This window comes from Suricata suricatta, chromosome 5 (genome assembly GCF_006229205.1).
Source record: "Suricata suricatta isolate VVHF042 chromosome 5, meerkat_22Aug2017_6uvM2_HiC, whole genome shotgun sequence".
Taxonomy (NCBI): domain Eukaryota; kingdom Metazoa; phylum Chordata; class Mammalia; order Carnivora; family Herpestidae; genus Suricata; species Suricata suricatta.
Window position 1 is genome coordinate 17421985 of NC_043704.1, and position 13774 is coordinate 17435758.

Below are 13774 nucleotides of genomic sequence, written 5' to 3' on the forward strand. Positions count from 1 at the left end.
TGACCTCTGGAGGAGGAACTGGAGACTGAAGGTCAGTCCTATGGGCAGTTAGCCTGGACACCAAAATTAAGTGAGTCTCCCTGGTTGGCCACACTCTCTGCATGTTGTCACTCATTGTAGGGGGAGAATTAGGCTGGTCACATGCAGGCACTGAGGGAGTACTTGAAGCGTGTACCTGGTTTCTGATGGCGTTTGTTCTGTGTCCCTTTTTCCATTGCTGACTTCAATCTGAATCCTCTCATTATGTAATAAACTGTCATTGTGAACGTGAGTTTTTCTGAGATCTGTGAGTACTTCCGGTGAATCACTGAGGACCTCCAAGCATAGAAACATACCTGGAAAACTCTAGCATGGCTTCGCGGGTGGTCCCGTGTCCTGTTTAAATGATGAAAATGATGTTAGAGATTGGCAAATAGGTTGCACGTCTCTAAAGTTAAACATATAGAACAAGAGGCATACAAAACTGCATTCTAATCTTCAGGGAGATCCTCAAGTTGATAGGGAATTCACCTGTAGGTAGGAGTCATGCCACGGAAGTGTGCTTTAGACGTTGTAAGGTGCTTCATTAATATCTGCTGACCTGTTCCTGGGTCCTTGAGACCCAGGTCATGGAAAAAATCTGAAAAGTAAAATATTAAAAGCCACCTTTGTAGAACTTATTTAGGAACCAGAGAGAGAGGACTATGCTTTTGGGAAACTCTGAAAATCTATAAACGTGATAAGAAAGCTCTTGCTGTCTCAGTGAAAAGCCTTGACTGCACAGAAGTGTAGCCTACTTGGAGGCCTGGTGATGCATGAGTGATGTCACTGAGCCATGACCACAGTCACAGCTCAGGAACAATGTCAGGGGATGTTCAAAAGCCACAGAAGCAGAGGCAGGTAAAGTTGACCCACAGGGGACGAAGATGTCCAACGCAGCCACAGAAAAACTGTGATGGTGATGGAGAGGGATTCCTGGGTTTCCCAGGATTCTTCCAGGGGGTTGGGACCTGAGGGATTTGAACACCTTCTTTGCTGTATAGACAATGAGTGTGATCACTGTAGAGAGTAAAACCTTAGTTTTAACTAAATATTATCGTGATCTCTTTGAGTCTCAAGGTTCAAAGGAAGTTTAAAAATTGTCTTATTCAGTCTCTCAAAGGCACTCAAGCACAACCGGATGGGATCTCATCTGGCATATTAGTACGGTGCATCTAATGAGAATCTAGTTCTTATTGAACACTAAGGATCTTCCTGCTGTGGGTGGTTATAGTTAGAGGTTTTTGTTTGTTTAAAGTGGCACACATGCTTTGTGGGTACAGGGTGTTACAGGTTACATGTCTACGAGAAAGTACTGTGCCAACTAAAGGGGAAATCCCTAGCAACGGCAGTATTAACTTCAGGAATAAATGCATTTTTTAAAATAATAAATTATTTAAGTAAGCCTCTTTTGAATACCCAAAGTAGTCCAGGAGCTAAGTCTCAGGTGGGTGTTTGGAGCAAATTTCCTTTGCCTTATAAAGAAATAGACATCTTGGAATTGTGCCTTCATGCTTGGGATGTTGGGAACCAGAAGAAGAGGGATGTTGGGGAAGGTCTAGAGAGGAAGCACTGGAAACATGGCAGGTGCCCGCGGCCCAGGGAGAGACAGGACCCATGAGAAATACTTGTGGAGTGGCTAAGAATTTCAGGAATAGGGATCTAACAATTCAGTATGAAGTTCTTATTTTACTTCCTGGTGTGTTTTGTTCTTTACCAAGGAATAATTTTCAAAAAACTGAAATCATGATCCTGTTACAAAAATTTTATTTCATTCATAGCTTAAAATCACATGTTTAAAGGATAACTTGAAGAACACACACACACACACACGCCCCCCCCTAGGTAATGAAGAGTGTCAAATAGATGCAAAATTAAGTCATACCCTGCAGGGCAATAAAGTATAAAGTTTAAGTATATCAATTTTACTGGATCGAAGTCAATCGTATTTCTCCTGGATAAAACTCAATTATGTCGTTAGTTTCTACAGCTTACTCCTGCAGAGTTGTAAGACAGCCTCATCAGTGGAAGACAGTCTAGGTGCCTTCCCCGTGGAGGTTCTGGTAGACAGGGCCAGCGCTGTAGGGAAAGGGCACCCAGCAATTACTTTTCAAATTACTGCATCCTCTTCCAAGTCTTTGATAATTTGTCCTGTCATCCTCCTGAAACCTTCAACTGTCCATAAAACATTGTTATAGCAGCCACATTTTAATGGTGCTTTGTAAAAACCAAAGTGGAATGAGTGTGGATGAATGTCAGGTAAAGCAGGACCAAAGAAAACAGCACGTAAAGAACACCAGATTGTAAGTGGATGCCAAGACTCACACTGAGAGTGGGGTTAGAACAGAAATCCTTAGGCATCTCAAGGAAACATCTGGCCTTTGTGGCATTTGGGATGGGGGCTTAAAAACTTTATTTGGGGGCGCCTGGGTGACTCAGTCGGTTAAGCGTCTGGCTTCGGCTCAGGTCAGATCTCACGGTTGGTGGGTTCAAGCCCCGCGTCGGGCTCTGTGCTGACAGCTAGCTCAGAGCCTGGAGCCTGTTTCGGATTCTGTATCTCCCTCTCTCTCTGACCCTCCCCTGCTTGCACTGTCTCTCTCTGTCTCTCAAAAATAAATAAAAAGCATTAAAAAAAATTAAAAAAAACCAACTTTATTTGGATAGTAAAGTAAAGGAGGATCTCAGAAGGGTGGCATGCTCATGGGTATTTGAGTTGATAGACTCCTTGTATAGTAGAATTTGTGAGAGAGGAGGAGAGACTTTAAGTGAGCTCTGATATTTCCTTCCCCATTAATACCTGTATAAATCAATATAGAAACCTATAGAAATCAATAGAAATGTAAAAAATTAATAAAAATATATTTACTGAGAAGTCTCATTCACAGTCTAGTTTCTATTCATCCTATTAGGGTAGCTTTTATTAAATGTGTAAATATCCTCCTCTTGTTTTTATGGAGACCCATAGACTATTTTTCTCTGTGTTTAACACTGTTATCATCCTTTATGCTATTTTGTGTCTTACTTTTAATTTAATATTTCTTAGAAATCTTTCCATGTCAGTTCCTACAGATCTTCCTCATTCTCTTTGACTGTTGTACAATATACCATATGCAACTGTACTATAGCTTTTTTTAATTTAAAAAATGGACACTTGGGTTGTTTTTTGTCTTTGTAGAAAAATTTAAGTACTAGCTAACATATAGTGCAATATTGGTTTTAGGAGTAGGATTCATTGATTCATCACTTACAACACCCAGTGCTCATCACAAGTGCCCTCCTCAGTGCCCTCACCTGTCTAGCCCATCTCCCACCCACCTCCCTCTGTCAACCCATTATTTGTTCTCTATCATTAAGAGTCTCTTGTGGTTTGTTTCTCTTTCTCCCCTTCCCTGCCCCTTCCCATATGTTAATCTGTTTTGTTTCTTAAATTCCACATATGAGTGAAATCCTATGGTATTTGTCTTTCTCTGATGGACTTATCTTGCTTAGCATAATACATTCTAGCTCCATCCACATCATTGCAAATGGCAAGATTTTATTCTTTTTGATGGCCGAGGAATATTCCTTTGTATATGTATACCACATCTTCTTTACCCATGCATCAGTCGATGGATATTTGGGATCTCTCCACAGTTTGGCTATTGTTGATAATACTACTATAAACACTGGGGTACATGTATCTCTTCAAATCTGTATTTTTGCATCCTTTAGGTAAATACCCAATAGTGCAATTGCTGGATTATAGGGTAATTCTATTTTTAGTTTTTTGAGGAATCACCATACTGTTTTCCAGATTTTTTCAGTCTTTTTATATTTAAGTATTATGCTACCATAAATAACCTTGAACATGCAGCATTTTCCAGGAGTGCAGGTATAACTGTTAGTTGAATTCCCATTAGTGGGGTTGCTGGGACAAAGGCTAGGGGGTCCTATAGTCAGTGGGGTTTTCATAATTACCCTTTAATAAGGGTTGTGCAACTTTGTACTTTCTTTAGTAATAATGAGAAGAAGGCATGATTCCCCGTAGCCTTGCTGTGCCTGATAGCTTCTCCTGATCATGTAGCTCAGCTACACTAGATGATCTAGGCCATCGGAGGCTAATTTTAATGTTCATCATTAAGAGACTAACCTTGTCCTGTGGTATCTTGTTGCATTCATCTAATGAAAGGAAGATGAGGCTGGAGAGGAGGAGAGAGGGATCATGGCACTTGTTATCATTTCTTTTCATTTCTGTGAGTTGACTGTTTTTACCAAAGACCTCAGCTCTGTCTCCTACTTCTGTTGTCTCTGGGTTCTAGTAGTTGTTTCCTGTCCTTGCTCCTTCAGGCCTCGAGGTGGTATTACGTTTTAGCTTTTGTTAATTTCTCTGCCTGCTGGGTTCCCTGCTTCATAAGTATTCTTTTTGTAAATAGTCACTCCATTTAAATGTGCCCTCTCTATAAATGAACATATGCCAACAGAGGATGTGGCTAAACCTAAATTGACAAGCTGATATATGAGACTGGTATTTAAGTCTCAAGTTTTAGCTTGTTTTACTGTATGATGAGAGGCTGAATATCCTTTCATAAGTGTAGGTCTCATTTGTAATTTTCTAATTCCATGAATCACTCACTTCCTTTGTCCATTTTATTCACCTATGTATTCATTTGTACCTGTAAATTCATTTGTGGGATTTTCTGGAACATTTTTGTTTTACTTTTTTATATACACATTTAAATTTTTTTTAAACATTTTTATTCATTTTTTTGACGGAGTGAGACTGTGAGTGGGGGATGGGCAGAGAGAGAGGGAGACACAGAATCCGAAGCAGGCTCCAGGCTCTGAGCTGTCAGCACAGAGCCCGATGCGGGGCTCAAACCCACAAACTGTGAGATCATGACCTGAGCTGAAGTCGGGTGCTTAACCGACTAAGCCACCCAGGCGTCCCTATAAACACATTTTTGATTCATTTGGAGTTTTTCTGGTTATAGTTTGAGGCATAGATTTGACTTCCTTGTTTTCTAGAGAATCCTGGAGAAGTGGTAACACATGGATGAAAAAGGTGACCATTTTTTTCAAAGAATTCTTAGACTTGACCCCAAAGCATGATACATAAATTGAAAAGTTGATAAATCAGATTTCATCAAAATTAAACATTTTTCTTTGTGAAAAAACCCATGTGAAAAGGATGAAAAGATAAACTGTAGACTGGGAGAAAATATTTGGGAATCACATTCCAACAAAAGCTTATATATAGAATATAAAAAAATTTTTCAAAACTCAACTAAATTCATGTAAAAAAATCCAAATGGAAAATGGCAAAGAACATGAAAAGATATTTGAGTGAAGAAAACATGCAGGTAGCAAGTAGGCATGTGAACAGGTATTCAACATTATTATCTATCAGGAAATGCGAGTTAAAACCATGGTGAGCTAGCACTGCATACCGATCAGGATGGGTAGTCCATAGTGACAAGAGCAAATGCAGGGGAGGATATAGAGAAACTCAACTACATGGATGTTGCTGGTTGGAATGTAAAATTATACAGCTGTATTGGAGAGTTTGGCAGTTTCTTATAAAAGAAAACTGCAGGGACACCTGGGTGGCTCAGTTGGTTAAGTGGCCGACTCTTGATTTCAGCTTAGGTCATGGTCTCACCGTTTGTGAGTTCAAGCCCTGCATCCGACTCTATGCTGACAGTGTGGAACCTGCTTGGGCTTCTCTCTCTCGCCCCACCTCTCTCTGCCCCTCCCTGCCCCTATCTCCCTCAAAATAAATAAAAAAACTTTAAAAAAAGAACTGCAATTTTCATATGACCTAACAATTCTACTTTTGGGCATTGATTGTAGAGAAATGAAACCTTGTATTCATAAGAGAACCTACACAGTATTTATAACAGCTTTATTTGTGATACTCTAAAATTAGAATCAGTCTGTCTGCCCTTCAACGAGCAGTTTGTAAACTGTGGTACATACACACCCTGGAATACTGCTCAGTAATAAAAAGGGAAAGACTATTGATACACACAACAACTTGGACAAATCTGTGGGGGCTTATGCTGAATGAAAAAAAATGACAGTCTTAAAAAAGATGGCAGATTGTGTGACTCTACTTACATAATATTTTGAAGTGGCAAAATTTTTGAAACGGAAGATAGCCTAGTGGTTGCCAAGGGCTGGGGACATGAAGTGGGGAGGAGGGGAAGGAGGTGAATGTGGTTACGTAAAGACCACATGAGAGCCTCTTGTGCGATCTGTTTAGTATCTTGACTATATTAGTGCACAAGTCTACGTAGGTGATAAGATCATACCGAACACACACACACACACACACACACACACACACACACACACACACACGACAACAAGCAAAACTGGGGAAGTCTGAATAGGGTAGGTAGACTGTTTCAATGTCAATGATATTTTAGTATAATTTTACAGAATGTTGTCATTGAGGGAAAGCTGGCAAAGTGCACAAAGGATCGCTCCATATTATTTTTATAACTGCATGTGAATTTATAATGATCTCAATAAAAATTTCATTTAAGAAGGTTTATTTTTATTCCAACAAATCTGAGATTCCAACTTTTTCACAAATTACAGAATTTAATTCCTAGATATTACAGTTTCTCCTAATTGGTCTTCTGTCTGGACAACATGAAGATTTTGAACTTGCTGTTTCTAAAAGATGGCTGATTTATAAATAGATATTTTGAAATTTCACTTATTACATTACCACCTGTGGTAAATTATTTCCAAAAATGACTCCAACAATCTGTCTTAAATGCCTTTTTTCTACTCCTCCCATTGAGAGATGGAGTGGGTTTCCTCTTCTCTTTGCTTCAAGGCCAGTCTCATGACTAACAATGGTCAATAGAAAGGCAGAAATCATGATATGTGATTTTTAGTTCAAGGACTTAGGAGGCCTTGCAGGCTCCATTTTTGCTCTTGTAGAAACAAGTCACATGTAAAGGGGGTCACGATAGACTAAATTATGGGAAACCAGTTGGAGAGAAGGTGGTTCCAGCCTTCCATCTTTGCTTAAGCATAGACATGTGGGTGAGACCATCTTGGACTTCTCAGCCCAGCTCAGTTACCAACTGAATTCAGCCTCATATGGGTCCAAGTAAGATAAGCAGAAGAACCACCCAGCCACTATGTGGGATTATGGGAAATAAATCATTATTATTTTAAACCAATAAGATTTGGGGTGGTTGGTTATGCAACAATAAATTATTTATTTATTTTTAAACTTGCTTTTATTTTTTTGTTTTTAATTTTTATTTATTTTTGGGAGAGACAGAGAATAAGTGGGGGTGGGACAGAGAGAGAGTGAGACACAGAATCAGAAGCAGGCTTCAGGCTCTGAGCTGTCAGCTCAGAACCCAACGCTGGGCTTGAATTCACAGACCTTGAGATCATGACCTGAGCTGAAGTTGGACACTTAACTGAGTGAGCCACCCAGGCACCCCAGTAATAGATAACTTATACATGTAAATATAATAGGCATAATTTATAGGTGAAGATAAAGACTTTTCAATTAAATTAATTTTTATTGAATGCATACTATGTGACCAGCCATAACACAGGCAATTTAAGGGATATATTAGATGAGATCATATATATAAAAAATGCTTTTTTTAGGTAGTAAGGGACTTTTACATTTAAGATCATTTGCATTACTTGTCATAAAAGGAGCAGTTAAGGGAAAATGGGGACTGAAGAGGAATGGAGAGGGATAAAAGAGAAAGGACAGATGGGGAAATGAGAGAAAGCCAGAGAGAAAGTGGTGCAAAATTACTGTGAAAAGTGGTGAGGTGTGGGGAAAAGAGACACGAGGAGAAGAATGGACAAGAGCCATGAGAGAAGACGTTGAGGGGGAGGGGAAGGAGGCTGCAGACAAAAGATGGGAAGATATTGAAACAAGTTTGACTGAAGAGAAAACTGCTTATCACATCTTACATGCGGATTTCAAGAAAAATTTGTTCTGCCCCTTGAAAATTTGATATCCAAGAAATTATGTGAAACCTAGGAATTTGGGATAATTCTTTTGTACTGTTGAGAATGCTTTCAAACTTCAAAATGTATTTTTAAAAAAAAATAAAGGTTTTAATGGGTTTTCAGAGGTCTTGTCCTCAAGTAAAGATGTTATTTAGAATTGGGAAATTTACTTTGCAATTTTAATGGTATCTCATATATACAAAAATCCTCATTAACGTTGCTGAATAAATAAATGAATTCACTAGTGAGGCTTTTGAAAATCTCTTTGAAATCAAGCACTGTTTGGCAACCCTATCTTTCATCTTTGGGAGGTCAAGGCCAGTTTCTACTCTAATAGCAAAGGTCCTTCGTTTGTGACCAGTCACCTTCTCTTGCCAAGTGTGCTTTTTTAAGTCTTTAAATTTTGACCGTTGTTTGCCTATCCTAAGCCATCCCATCTCCTTTTCCTTCAGGGCAGAGTTGATATTGTCTTCATGTCACCTGATAAACACAGAGTAAGTGAAACCTCTGTGGACTCATTGAGCGAATTACGATTCGTCTAAAGCAATCATGGTGTAATCATTCCCTTTGCAGATATTGATTTAAGGAGGGGTTTGTGACTAACTCCAGTCAAAGGTCCCTGAGGAAAAGTTACCTGGGGTGTTTCTGGAAATTTCCATGCTAAAAACAATTGGGACATCGGAAGAATCTCCCCTTCTCCTCACTAGATGTTGTTGTGTCTAGAGCCATCAGCTGATGCTCCTGCAGCCATATTTTGACTGTAAAGAAATCATGCTGAGGAAGACAGAACTGAGGTCGGAAAGGCCCCAGGGTCTTGAGCCAAATTTAGATGCAACTTGAGATAAGTGGAAGAAATACTCTTATTGAAGTAAAACAAATATTGTGAGGGTGCTTATCATCACTCCGTGTCACTCAGCAATACATAATTTAGGAACAAAGGTAATAATACTTCTTCCTAAAAAATAATCTTGAAATAGGAAAATATTTCTACTCTTAGTGACCTTGATAATGTCCATATGAGATCATCATATCACTGCGGAGAAGGAATAAATAATTGACAGAATTTCAAGTGAAGTCTGAATGGTTTATGTAAATGGACATCTCTCAATATTGGCGACAATTTTTAGGAGGTAAACTTGATCTACAGATATCTTGATAGAATGCTCCAAGAGGGACTTGAGACCACCCAAACTTAGAAAACAAGTAGGTCTTATGTAGTCAGAGATAACCCTGTCAACCTCTTTTATTTTGAAGATAAGAAAACTGGGTCTGTGAAGTTCGTGATTTACCCCTACTTATGTAACTCGCCGAAATCCGGCCAGCCCTAGGGCCCACGTCTTTGGGTTTCTAACCAGAGTCATAAATTAAAGAATGCAAATGATGAGGCACACTTGGGAATCTACTCTTCAATTGTGCTTGATTTCTCTCTCTACAAAAATAATGTCAAAGCATCTGAAAGATTTGTACCATCCTTGGTATTTGTAAGCAGAATCCCAGCCACAAATTGTAGCCTGGGAGTAGTGTTCCTACTGGGGGACATCAGGTTTCAGGTCATAGGAAAACAAAATCAAACCAGATTAGCAGGGCTTTGGCCTTCCCGGAGATGGTGGAGAGACTGGTGGAGAGAGATCACAGCATCGGAGCTGGGCTTTCCCCAGAGATAGTCCCTTTCTCTGGATTTGTTTTTGCAATGACTGTTGCCAGGCAGAGCTGGTGACTTAGTTCTGTATTAATACGCGATTTCAGTGGCACAGTGTATATATTTAAAATGCAGTCATTAGGATGGTTCCTAACTCTTGCAGAACAAACTCCCTTGGTCACTCAGGACATTCTGGATAAACATTTTCTGTTAAAACAATCTTTTAGATTTTTTTTTTTTTGGATATTTAGAGACTCTACTATTTTGTTTCTTTATAAGGGTTCAGCTCTATGTCCTTACTGAGCTCTGCATTTATAGTTGCTGAAGATACCTACCACATATTAGGTGTTCAAACTTCATTTGCTGATAAATAATAAATGAGGTGGTTATTAAGTGAGGGAATAAGTGGGGTAGTTTGAAACAAAGTATTTATAGAAAAGCTTGCCTTTATTACTTATTAGCTCGCTTGCTGCAAGCACCTAGAATCAGGCCAAATACCGAACGCATTATACACCCACCTGGACTGTGGTATCTGGTATGGTCCCAATCCAAGACGGCATATATATCAGAAAATGTTTTGCTTATCTCCTGGCACTTACTGGCACTCAAACTTAAGTCCAGGGGAGGGGAGGCATTGAAACTATTTGTCTTAACTGATTGAGGTTTGGGTCTCATAATTATTTAAGTGAGCAGACTATTTCAAGCAAACCAAGAGAACAAGCTGAAAAATAATTTCAATCTGATCAAACCTGTCCAGGTTTATGTAATTTAATCAACCATGATTGAGTGTTTGTTAATTCCAGGCTCCTCATCAGTTTCCTGGGATGAAAATGAGTAAGATGCTCTCAGTTCCACTGAAGCTATTTTAACTCAGAAGGACAGATGCAGACAAGTAACCAAAGCATAAAACAAAATGATTATTAAAATGTTTAACGAAAACAGAAGCAACGTAGTTGGGAGCAAAGAGGAACTTTGGTTTTATGTTGAGGAGGATTCCTGGGCAGTTCCATGGTGGAAGTGGTATCTGATTTAGGTCTTGAATGATAAGGAGAATTTTGGAGGCAAGAAGGGGAGAAACAGATACCCCAGGCTCAAAGAATGAGCAAAATTTGCCAAAACATTATAATTTAAAAAGATACTAAATGAGGTAATAATTATAATGTATTCCAGATTTTTCCTTTGCTGTGAAGCAATTAAATACATTCTAAGGTATAAATAACTTCTACCCAGAATTGGCTAAAATCTGGAATGCTTTTTTAAAAAAACTGACATAATGATTAATAATTCTTACGGCGTTAAGACAGCCTAATGAGCTGTCATAACCAGAGACCAGTCAGGCAACATTTTAAACAAGTTGAATTTGCCCCATAAGAATATTTGAAAGGCCAATTAAAATATTTTCTTTAGTCCATAGCGTGTTTTCAAAGTTTGCGTGTAAGTACTGTAATGTAAACAAAGATGTTTCCCAGTCACGTTGCCTTATTGTCTATTGTTTCTTGATGTTTAGGGCTTGCTTAATATCGGGACAATTGGGACATATGTTTTATTACTGAAGCCTCTTGAATTTATCTTCTGACTAATTGGGCTTTGATTTCAGAACCACAGAACAATACATTTTCTCCACGTTGTCTCTTCCGTTTCTGCAAACCTCAGAGAATATGCCAGTTGAGTGTGATGGAAATTATTTCACTTTCTCTTGATTTATGCTTAGTGGAGAGTATTTAGGTTACAGGGTTTTTTTTTTAATTAAAAATTTTCTTCCCTCTTAGAAGATTTCTCATTGCAACAGCATGTTCCAACCACTCTCCCCACCCCCAAACATTTTCCTGGGACAAGATTCCAGGAAGCACCAGTCCTGACAGTGAAGGGTGTGAAAATGACAGAGTCAGACTGCTGGGTCTCTGTTCCCAAAATAGTGCCCTCAGGGCATTTTGTTCCAAGCAAGGTGCTGTCCCCAAAAGAGTCTTCAAAAGCCAGTGTGTTTGTCCTTAGTCACACTCTCCCTGCTTCCTAAAAGGACTTGGGGTGCCTCCCAGTAGAAGATTAACAGAAGTCCAGTAAAATCCCCATAAAAAAATAAAAATCCACAACAAAGAATGGGGTGCTGTGTTGGAAGTGTGCCAGCTAGACCAAACCCCAAGTGCTGGTGCCGGATTGCAGCACTGTTGACATGTGGGACTGGGTGGTTCTTTGCTGTTGGGGGGCTGTCCTGTGCACTGAGGGATGTTGGCAGCATTCCTGCCCTCTCCCCACAAGGTGCCAGTAGCAGCCCCCAGTTTTGATAACCTAATGTGTCTCTAGACATTGCCAAATGTCTCCATGTGGGGGGGAGCATGTGACCTCCAACTGAGAACATCTGCCCTAGACTAATAAGAACATATCTGACTTTGTACTTCCAACTCATCTCTGCCCGAACCATAACTCCAGAGTACTTCCCAATATGTTCCAGTACATTCCAGCACTTGCCTGGCTTGCTTCCTGTTCACAAGGCGCAGTGGTAACCACAGACCAAGATTCAAATTTTTGTTTGCCACTTACTAGTTACATGCTCACTATATCTCAGTATCCTAATTTACAAAATGGAAAGGATCACATTATTTGTGAGGATGAATTGGTATTGTGTTTCTAAAGCACATATCACAGCGCCTGGCATGTAGTAAGTGTTCGATAAACTCCAGTGAGTAGAGTGAGGGTCTTTTAAAACAACAACAACAATAAAACTTCTTTCTCCATCTTGCATCACAGCTTGGGTAAGAGAAGAGGGGTGCACTAGTGCTGAACTGAGGTGGAGGAAGAGACAGACATGCAGCATAATACTACTACTCAGGAGGGATCCCAAGAAGAGTGCTTGGAAGGATCTCAATATTTGTAGAGATATGACTCATCATTGGAAAGCTTTTCTTCCCTTCACCTGGAGACAGAACTGAATGGGTGAGGAAAACTCAAGAAGAGCCCACCGGGAAGGAGTCAGGAGCTTAAGGAGCCTGGGTGCAGCCATGGGATATAGAGAAGAAGGAAGGTTCTATGGCTGTTGAGCCCAGTGGTCCAGGGAGGGGTCAGACAAGGAAGGTTTGCGGAATTCATGAGAGTGGAGGAGTCGCCCAAGACTGGACCTTTTTATGAAATCTTCTGTGAGCTGGACAAGCCTTCAAGCACAAATGCCTTGCGACAAGGATAGCAAATAAAAATTACTCATTTACAGTGCACTCTAAAGATAAATTCAGGACTCAGACAGTCATTACTTTTGCTTGTAAGTATTGCCCCATGGTGCTCAGGGTGCTGGTTGATGACTTTGATGCCCCCCAGATTTAATTATCATGCAACCCATCAGCCCAGAGACAGAGGATGTTTAGTTCAAAATGTCACCCTTGTATGCAGTTCATTCAGTGAAAACTATCGTTCACAAAGGAAACCTATTTAGAAATGATTCAGAATAGGGAACCTTTATAGTTATGAAGCTCTGAATTTTTGTCCTTGGAAGTGGACAGTTAAAACTTGGGCAGAATAATTTCAGTAAGTGCAAGCTTTTTCCACATAGGACAAGAAAGCCTTTACTTCATGGATTTTGTGGAGAAAATCTTCTCCACTGTTCTCCTGTTTGAATCATTATGACCAAGTAGGAGAGAATGAGGATCTGTTCCAGTGGGAAGTATTTAAATTAGGAGGGATTAAAAAATATCTACAATTATTTTGTATCATCTCCAAGGGAACCTCACTTTACTAACATCCTAGGAAATTTCCATCTGGAATAGAAAAGACAATGGAATCCAAATATGGGTGTCCTAGTGCACACATATGGTGCTGTTAGGAGCCAAACTTCTGGCTTTGTTATGCTTTGCGAAAGTTCTAGTAGATCTAGACCTTCATTTTTGGGAGATCTTAAATATGTTACTGAGCTGAAATGTGGGCCCAAGTGTTATGTTAACTCACAGTCCAAAATAAATTTTTTGCAGCTTTCTAATTTTTCCTAAATACTTACACATCACACAGGGAGCAATGCCAGAGGATGCAGGTCAGAGATTGAGTCTTGTTTTGGAACCTGGGGGTCCCAGGTGGGCCCAAGATAATTGACTTCTGGAGGCATCTCGTATCTGCTAGTGAACCAGTTGGGATCCCTGCCAGGGTATAGAATGCAAC

At 39.7% G+C, this 13774-nt stretch overlaps 1 long non-coding RNA gene across 1 annotated transcript; it reads left to right on the forward strand.

Annotated features, from left to right (window-relative positions):
* Positions 1 to 830: 830 nt before the first annotated feature.
* Positions 831 to 12856, forward strand: LOC115292592. The gene is made up of 2 exons (XR_003909045.1): positions 831 to 879; positions 12383 to 12856. It is a non-coding gene; the product is annotated as an uncharacterized LOC115292592 (long non-coding RNA).
* Positions 12857 to 13774: the final 918 nt, after the last annotated feature.